The 12139-nt window shown below is 31.2% G+C and overlaps 1 protein-coding gene across 1 annotated transcript in view; it reads left to right on the top strand.

Moving 5' to 3' along the window:
- Window positions 1-12139, top strand: part of ttn.1 (titin, tandem duplicate 1) — a 215177-nt gene that overhangs the window by 18976 nt on the left and 184062 nt on the right.

The raw sequence follows: 12139 nt of genomic DNA on the forward strand, positions 1-12139 counted from the left end.
GAGTAACTCAAGAACTCGTCCTCGTACTGACGTAAAGCTTCAAAAACACATTTTCTGGCCCATTCAGAACACCTCAAAGCAGAGAAGAGAGATCTGGTTCCATTGATGCCACGTCTAAAGGACACGGTCATTAAACATGCTTTCACAATTCAGCTCCTAACCGAGGCCAGTTGCATAAAAACAGACCTCGTCTGTCTCTTTAATATAACTGATATATGAAATCCTGCTGTTTACTGACGTGTCTCTAATCTGAACCAGTTTCTCTGCAGGATCCGGGGATTGTTAGAATGGGAAGAATGATATATTTACATGTCTGGAATAATAAATTAAAGATATTTACAATCAGGGGAACGTCCATACCGGGACTCCGAAACTCTAAACCCGCATACAGTCTCACACTATATAGTATATATAGTATTTATACATGACCTATAGAAAACTACAGTATTTATACATGAACGATAGAGAACTACAGTATTTATACATGAACTACAGTATTTATACATGACCTATAGAGAACTACAGTATTTATACATGAACTACAGAGAACTACAGTATTTATACATGACCTATAGAGAACTGCAGTATTTATACATGAACTACAGAGAACTACAGTATTTATACATGAACTACAGTATTTATACATGACCTATAGAGAACTGCAGTATTTATACATGAACTATAGAGAACTACAGTATTTATACATGACCTATAGAGAACTACAGTATTTATACATGAACTATAGAGAACTGCAGTATTTATACATGAACTATAGAGAACTGCAGTATTTATACATGACCTATAGAGAACTACAGTATTTATACATGAACTATAGAGAACTGCAGTATTTATACATGACCTATAGAGAACTGCAGTATTTATACATGAACTACAGTATGTATACATGACCTATAGAGAACTACAGTATTTATACATGACCTATAGAGAACTACAGTATTTATACATGAACTACAGAGAACTACAGTATTTATACATGAACTACAGTATTTATACATGAACTACAGAGAACTACAGTATTTATACATGAACTACAGAGAACTGCAGTATTTATACATGAACTTCAGAGAACTACAGTATTTATACATGAACTACAGTATGTATACATGACCTATAGAGAACTGCAGTATTTATACATGAACTACAGTATGTATACATGACCTATAGAGAACTGCAGTATTTATACATGAACTACAGTATTTATACATGACCTATAGAGAACTACAGTATTTATACATGAACTACAGAGAACTACAGTATTTATACATGAACTACAGAGAACTGCAGTATTTATACATGAACTACAGAGAACTACAGTATTTATACATGAACTACAGAGAACTACAGTATTTATACATGAACTACAGTATTTATACATGAACTACAGAGAACTGCAGTATTTATACATGAACTACAGTATGTATACATGACCTATAGAGAACTGCAGTATTTATACATGAACTACAGTATGTATACATGACCTATAGAGAACTGCAGTATTTATACATGAACTACAGTATGTATACATGACCTATAGAGAACTGCAGTATTTATACATGAACTACAGAGAACTACAGTATTTATACATGAACTACAGTATTTATACATGAACTACAGAGAACTACAGTATTTATACATGAACTACAGTATTTATACATGAACTACAGAGAACTACAGTATTTATACATGAACTACAGAGAACTGCAGTATTTATACATGAACTTCAGAGAACTACAGTATTTATACATGAACTACAGTATGTATACATGACCTATAGAGAACTGCAGTATTTATACATGAACTACAGTATGTATACATGACCTATAGAGAACTGCAGTATTTATACATGAACTACAGTATTTATACATGAACTATAGAGAACTACAGTATTTATACATGAACTACAGAGAACTACAGTATTTATACATGAACTACAGAGAACTGCAGTATTTATACATGAACTACAGAGAACTACAGTATTTATACATGAACTACAGAGAACTACAGTATTTATACATGAACTACAGTATTTATACATGAACTACAGAGAACTGCAGTATTTATACATGAACTACAGTATGTATACATGACCTATAGAGAACTGCAGTATTTATACATGAACTACAGTATGTATACATGACCTATAGAGAACTGCAGTATTTATACATGAACTACAGTATGTATACATGACCTATAGAGAAACTGCAGTATTTATACATGAACTACAGTATTTATACATGACCTATAGAGAACTACAGTATTTATACATGAACTACAGAGAACTACAGTATTTATACATGAACTACAGAGAACTGCCAGTATTTATACATGAACTACAGAGAAACTACAGTATTTATACATGAACTACAGAGAACTACAGTATTTATACATGACCTATAGAGAACTGCAGTATTTATACATGAACTACAGAGAACTACAGTATTTATACATGAACTACAGTATTTATACATGACCTATAGAGAACTGCAGTATTTATACATGAACTATAGAGAACTACAGTATTTATACATGACCTATAGAGAACTACAGTATTTATACATGAACTATAGAGAACTGCAGTATTTATACATGAACTATAGAGAACTGCAGTATTTATACATGACCTATAGAGAACTACAGTATTTATACATGAACTATAGAGAACTGCAGTATTTATACATGACCTATAGAGAACTGCAGTATTTATACATGACCTATAGAGAACTGCAGTATTTATACATGAACTACAGTATGTATACATGACCTATAGAGAACTACAGTATTTATACATGAACTATAGAGAACTGCAGTATTTATACATGACCTATAGAGAACTACAGTATTTATACATGACCTATAGAGAACTACAGTATTTATACATGAACTACAGAGAACTACAGTATTTATACATGAACTACAGTATTTATACATGAACTACAGAGAACTACAGTATTTATACATGAACTACAGAGAACTGCAGTATTTATACATGAACTTCAGAGAACTACAGTATTTATACATGAACTACAGTATGTATACATGACCTATAGAGAACTGCAGTATTTATACATGACCTATAGAGAACTGCAGTATTTATCCATGAACTACAGTATGTATACATGACCTATAGAGAACTGCAGTATGTATACATGACCTATAGAGAACTGCAGTATTTATACATGACCTATAGAGAACTGCAGTATTTATACATGAACTACAGTATGTATACATGACCTATAGAGAACTGCAGTATTTATACATGACCTATAGAGAACTACAGTATTTATAAATGAACTACAGTATGTATACATGACCTATAGAGAACTGCAGTATTATAAATGAACTACAGTATTTATACATGACCTATAGAGAACTACAGTATTTATACATGAACTACAGAGAACTAACAGTATTTATACATGAACTACAGAGAACTGCAGTATTTATACATGAACTACAGAGAACTACAGTATTTATACATGAACTACAGAGAACTGCAGTATTTATACATGACCTATAGAGAACTACAGTATTTATACATGACCTATAGAGAACTACAGTATTTATACATGAACTATAGAGAACTACAGTATTTATACATGAATTACAGTATTTATACATGACCTATAGAGAACTACAGTATTTATACATGAACTACAGAGAACTACAGTATTTATACATGAACTACAGTATTTATACATGACCTATAGAGAACTACAGTATGTATACATGACCTATAGAGAACTGCAGTATGTATGACATGACCTATAGAGAACTGCAGTATGTATACATGACTACTAGAGAACTGCAGTATTTATACATGAACTACAGTATGTATACATGACCTATAGAGAACTACAGTATGTATACATGACCTATAGAGAACTGCAGTATGTATAGCATGACCTATAGAGAACTACAGTATGTAATACATGACCTATAGAGAACTGCAGTATGTATACATGACCTATAGAGAACTACAGTATTTATACATGACCTATAGAGAACTGCAGTATGTATACATGACCTATTAGAGAACTGCAGTATGTATACATGACCTATAGAGAACTGCAGTATTTATACATGAACTACAGTATGTATACATGACCTATAGAGAACTGCAGTATGTATACATGACCTATAGAGAACTACAGTATGTATACATGACCTATAGAGAACTGCAGTAATGTATACATGACCTATAGAGAACTGCAGTATGTATACATGACCTATAAGAGAACTACAGTATTTATAAACTGAACTACAGAGAACTACAGTATTTATACATGAACTACAGTATGTATACATGACCTATAGAGAACTGCAAGTATATTATACATGAACTACAGTATGTATACATGACCTATAGAGAACTGCAGTATTTATACATGACCTATAGAGAACTACAGTATTTATACATGAACTACAGAGAACTACAGTATTTATACATGAACTACAGTATTTATACATGAACTACAGAGAACTACAGTATTTATACATGAACTACAGTATTTATACATGAACTGCAGTATTTATACATGAACTACAGAGAACTGCAGTATTTATACATGAACTTCAGAGAACTACAGTATTTATACATGAACTACAGTATTTATACATGAACTACAGAGAACTACAGTATTTATACATGAACTACAGAGAACTGCAGTATTTATACATGAACTTCAGAGAACTACAGTATTTATACATGAACTACAGTATTTATACATGAACTACAGAGAACTACAGTATTTATACATGAACTACAGAGAACTGCAGTATTTATACATGAACTTCAGAGAACTACAGTATTTATACATGAACTACAGTATTTATACATGACCTATAGAGAACTGCAGTATTTATACATGAACTACAGTATGTATACATGACCTATAGAGAACTGCAGTATTTATACATGACCTATAGAGAACTACAGTATTTATACATGAACTACAGAGAACTGCAGTATTTATACATGAACTACAGAGAACTACAGTATTTATACATGACCTATAGAGAACTACAGTATTTATACATGAACTATAGAGAACTACAGTATTTATACATGACCTATAGAGAACTACAGTATTTATACATGAACTACAGAGAACTACAGTATTTATACATGAACTACAGTATTTATACATGACCTATAGAGAACTACAGTATTTATACATGACCTATAGAGAACTACAGTATTTATACATGACCTATAGAGAACTACAGTATTTATACATGAACTACAGAGAACTACAGTATTTATACATGAACTACAGAGAACTACAGTATTTATACATGAACTACAGTATTTATACATGAACTACAGAGAACTACAGTATTTATACATGAACTACAGTATTTATACATGAACTACAGAGAACTGCAGTATTTATACATGAACTACAGTATGTATACATGACCTATAGAGAACTGCAGTATTTATACATGAACTACAGTATGTATACATGACCTATAGAGAACTGCAGTATTTATACATGAACTACAGTATTTATACATGACCTATAGAGAACTACAGTATTTATACATGAACTACAGAGAACTACAGTATTTATACATGAACTACAGAGAACTGCAGTATTTATACATGAACTACAGAGAACTACAGTATTTATACATGAACTACAGAGAACTACAGTATTTATACATGACCTATAGAGAACTGCAGTATTTATACATGAACTACAGAGAACTACAGTATTTATACATGAACTACAGTATTTATACATGACCTATAGAGAACTGCAGTATTTATACATGAACTATAGAGAACTACAGTATTTATACATGACCTATAGAGAACTACAGTATTTATACATGAACTATAGAGAACTGCAGTATTTATACATGACCTATAGAGAACTACAGTATTTATACATGAACTATAGAGAACTGCAGTATTTATACATGACCTATAGAGAACTACAGTATTTATACATGAACTATAGAGAACTGCAGTATTTATACATGACCTATAGAGAACTGCAGTATTTATACATGACCTATAGAGAACTGCAGTATTTATACATGAACTACAGTATGTATACATGACCTATAGAGAACTACAGTATTTATACATGAACTACAGAGAACTACAGTATTTATACATGAACTACAGTATTTATACATGAACTACAGAGAACTACAGTATTTATACATGAACTACAGAGAACTGCAGTATTTATACATGAACTTCAGAGAACTACAGTATTTATACATGAACTACAGTATGTATACATGACCTATAGAGAACTGCAGTATTTATACATGACCTATAGAGAACTACAGTATTTATACATGACCTATAGAGAACTACAGTATTTATACATGACCTATAGAGAACTACAGTATTTATACATGAACTATAGAGAACTACAGTATTTATACATGAATTACAGTATTTATACATGACCTATAGAGAACTACAGTATTTATACATGAACTACAGAGAACTACAGTATTTATACATGACCTATAGAGAACTGCAGTATGTATACATGACCTATAGAGAACTGCAGTATGTATACATGACCTATAGAGAACTGCAGTATTTATACATGAACTACAGTATGTATACATGACCTATAGAGAACTGCAGTATGTATACATGACCTATAGAGAACTACAGTATTTATACATGACCTATAGAGAACTGCAGTATGTATACATGACCTATAGAGAACTGCAGTATGTATACATGACCTATAGAGAACTGCAGTATTTATACATGAACTACAGTATGTATACATGACCTATAGAGAACTGCAGTATGTATACATGACCTATAGAGAACTACAGTATTTATACATGACCTATAGAGAACTGCAGTATGTATACATGACCTATAGAGAACTGCAGTATGTATACATGACCTATAGAGAACTACAGTATTTATACATGAACTACAGAGAACTACAGTATTTATACATGAACTACAGTATGTATACATGACCTATAGAGAACTGCAGTATTTATACATGAACTACAGTATGTATACATGACCTATAGAGAACTGCAGTATTTATACATGACCTATAGAGAACTACAGTATTTATACATGAACTACAGAGAACTACAGTATTTATACATGAACTACAGTATTTATACATGAACTACAGAGAACTACAGTATTTATACATGAACTACAGTATTTATACATGAACTACAGAGAACTGCAGTATTTATACATGAACTACAGAGAACTGCAGTATTTATACATGAACTTCAGAGAACTACAGTATTTATACATGAACTACAGTATTTATACATGAACTACAGAGAACTACAGTATTTATACATGAACTACAGAGAACTGCAGTATTTATACATGAACTTCAGAGAACTACAGTATTTATACATGAACTACAGTATTTATACATGACCTATAGAGAACTGCAGTATTTATACATGAACTACAGTATGTATACATGACCTATAGAGAACTGCAGTATTTATACATGACCTATAGAGAACTACAGTATTTATACATGAACTACAGAGAACTGCAGTATTTATACATGAACTACAGAGAACTACAGTATTTATACATGAACTACAGAGAACTACAGTATTTATACATGACCTATAGAGAACTGCAGTATTTATACATGAACTATAGAGAACTGCAGTATGTATACATGAACTATAGAGAACTACAGTATTTATACATGACCTATAGAGAACTACAAGTAATTTTATACATGAAACTCCAGAGAACTACAGTATTTATACATGAACTACAGTATTTATCATGACCTATAGAGAACTACAGTATTTATACATGACCTATAGAGAACTACAGTATTTATACATGACCTATAGAGAACTACAGTATTTATACATGAACTTCAGAGAACTACAGTATTTATACATGAACTACAGTATGTATACATGACCTATAGAGAACTGCAGTATTTATACATGAACTACAGTATGTATACATGACCTATAGAGAACTGCAGTATTTATACATGAACTACAGTATTTATACATGACCTATAGAGAACTACAGTATTTATACATGAACTACAGAGAACTACAGTATTTATACATGAACTACAGAGAACTGCAGTATTTATACATGAACTACAGAGAACTACAGTATTTATACATGAACTACAGAGAACTACAGTATTTATACATGAACTACAGTATTTATACATGAACTACAGAGAACTGCAGTATTTATACATGAACTACAGTATGTATACATGACCTATAGAGAACTGCAGTATTTATACATGAACTACAGTATGTATACATGACCTATAGAGAACTGCAGTATTTATACATGAACTACAGTATGTATACATGACCTATAGAGAACTGCAGTATTTATACATGAACTACAGAGAACTACAGTATTTATACATGAACTACAGTATTTATACATGAACTACAGAGAACTACAGTATTTATACATGAACTACAGTATTTATACATGAACTACAGAGAACTACAGTATTTATACATGAACTACAGAGAACTGCAGTATTTATACATGAACTTCAGAGAACTACAGTATTTATACATGAACTACAGTATGTATACATGACCTATAGAGAACTGCAGTATTTATACATGAACTACAGTATGTATACATGACCTATAGAGAACTGCAGTATTTATACATGAACTACAGTATTTATACATGACCTATAGAGAACTACAGTATTTATACATGAACTACAGAGAACTACAGTATTTATACATGAACTACAGAGAACTGCAGTATTTATACATGAACTACAGAGAACTACAGTATTTATACATGAACTACAGAGAACTACAGTATTTATACATGAACTACAGTATTTATACATGAACTACAGAGAACTGCAGTATTTATACATGAACTACAGTATGTATACATGACCTATAGAGAACTGCAGTATTTATACATGAACTACAGTATGTATACATGACCTATAGAGAACTGCAGTATTTATACATGAACTACAGTATGTATACATGACCTATAGAGAACTGCAGTATTTATACATGAACTACAGTATTTATACATGACCTATAGAGAACTACAGTATTTATACATGAACTACAGAGAACTACAGTATTTATACATGAACTACAGAGAACTGCAGTATTTATACATGAACTACAGAGAACTACAGTATTTATACATGAACTACAGAGAACTACAGTATTTATACATGACCTATAGAGAACTGCAGTATTTATACATGAACTACAGAGAACTACAGTATTTATACATGAACTACAGTATTTATACATGACCTATAGAGAACTGCAGTATTTATACATGAACTATAGAGAACTACAGTATTTATACATGACCTATAGAGAACTACAGTATTTATACATGAACTATAGAGAACTGCAGTATTTATACATGAACTATAGAGAACTGCAGTATTTATACATGACCTATAGAGAACTACAGTATTTATACATGAACTATAGAGAACTGCAGTATTTATACATGACCTATAGAGAACTGCAGTATTTATACATGACCTATAGAGAACTGCAGTATTTATACATGAACTACAGTATGTATACATGACCTATAGAGAACTACAGTATTTATACATGAACTATAGAGAACTGCAGTATTTATACATGACCTATAGAGAACTACAGTATTTATACATGACCTATAGAGAACTACAGTATTTATACATGAACTACAGAGAACTACAGTATTTATACATGAACTACAGTATTTATACATGAACTACAGAGAACTACAGTATTTATACATGAACTACAGAGAACTGCAGTATTTATACATGAACTTCAGAGAACTACAGTATTTATACATGAACTACAGTATGTATACATGACCTATAGAGAACTGCAGTATTTATACATGACCTATAGAGAACTGCAGTATTTATACATGAACTACAGTATGTATACATGACCTATAGAGAACTGCAGTATGTATACATGACCTATAGAGAACTGCAGTATTTATACATGACCTATAGAGAACTGCAGTATTTATACATGAACTACAGTATGTATACATGACCTATAGAGAACTGCAGTATTTATACATGACCTATAGAGAACTGCAGTATTTATACATGAACTACAGTATGTATACATGACCTATAGAGAACTGCAGTATTTATACATGAACTACAGTATTTATACATGACCTATAGAGAACTACAGTATTTATACATGAACTACAGAGAACTACAGTATTTATACATGAACTACAGAGAACTGCAGTATTTATACATGAACTACAGAGAACTACAGTATTTATACATGAACTACAGTATTTATACATGACCTATAGAGAACTACAGTATTTATACATGACCTATAGAGAACTACAGTATTTATACATGAACTATAGAGAACTACAGTATTTATACATGAATTACAGTATTTATACATGACCTATAGAGAACTACAGTATTTATACATGAACTACAGAGAACTACAGTATTTATACATGAACTACAGTATTTATACATGACCTATAGAGAACTACAGTATGTATACATGACCTATAGAGAACTGCAGTATGTATACATGACCTATAGAGAACTGCAGTATGTATACATGACCTATAGAGAACTGCAGTATTTATACATGAACTACAGTATGTATACATGACCTATAGAGAACTACAGTATGTATACATGACCTATAGAGAACTGCAGTATGTATACATGACCTATAGAGAACTACAGTATGTATACATGACCTATAGAGAACTGCAGTATGTATACATGACCTATAGAGAACTACAGTATTTATACATGACCTATAGAGAACTGCAGTATGTATACATGACCTATAGAGAACTGCAGTATGTATACATGACCTATAGAGAACTGCAGTATTTATACATGAACTACAGTATGTATACATGACCTATAGAGAACTGCAGTATGTATACATGACCTATAGAGAACTACAGTATGTATACATGACCTATAGAGAACTGCAGTATGTATACATGACCTATAGAGAACTGCAGTATGTATACATGACCTATAGAGAACTACAGTATTTATACATGAACTACAGAGAACTACAGTATTTATACATGAACTACAGTATGTATACATGACCTATAGAGAACTGCAGTATTTATACATGAACTACAGTATGTATACATGACCTATAGAGAACTGCAGTATTTATACATGACCTATAGAGAACTACAGTATTTATACATGAACTACAGAGAACTACAGTATTTATACATGAACTACAGTATTTATACATGAACTACAGAGAACTACAGTATTTATACATGAACTACAGTATTTATACATGAACTACAGAGAACTGCAGTATTTATACATGAACTACAGAGAACTGCAGTATTTATACATGAACTTCAGAGAACTACAGTATTTATACATGAACTACAGTATTTATACATGAACTACAGAGAACTACAGTATTTATACATGAACTACAGAGAACTGCAGTATTTATACATGAACTTCAGAGAACTACAGTATTTATACATGAACTACAGTATTTATACATGAACTACAGAGAACTACAGTATTTATACATGAACTACAGAGAACTGCAGTATTTATACATGAACTTCAGAGAACTACAGTATTTATACATGAACTACAGTATTTATACATGACCTATAGAGAACTGCAGTATTTATACATGAACTACAGTATGTATACATGACCTATAGAGAACTGCAGTATTTATACATGACCTATAGAGAACTACAGTATTTATACATGAACTACAGAGAACTGCAGTATTTATACATGAACTACAGAGAACTACAGTATTTATACATGACCTATAGAGAACTACAGTATTTATACATGAACTATAGAGAACTACAGTATTTATACATGACCTATAGAGAACTACAGTATTTATACATGAACTACAGAGAACTACAGTATTTATACATGAACTACAGTATTTATACATGACCTATAGAGAACTACAGTATTTATACATGACCTATAGAGAACTACAGTATTTATACATGACCTATAGAGAACTACAGTATTTATACATGACTACAGAGACAACTACAGTATTTATACATTGAACTACAGAGAACTACAGGTAGTTATACATGCCTACAGTATTATATACAGTGAAC

This window comes from Sebastes umbrosus (genome assembly GCF_015220745.1).
Source record: "Sebastes umbrosus isolate fSebUmb1 chromosome 13 unlocalized genomic scaffold, fSebUmb1.pri SUPER_13_unloc_1, whole genome shotgun sequence".
Lineage (NCBI taxonomy): Eukaryota > Metazoa > Chordata > Actinopteri > Perciformes > Sebastidae > Sebastes > Sebastes umbrosus.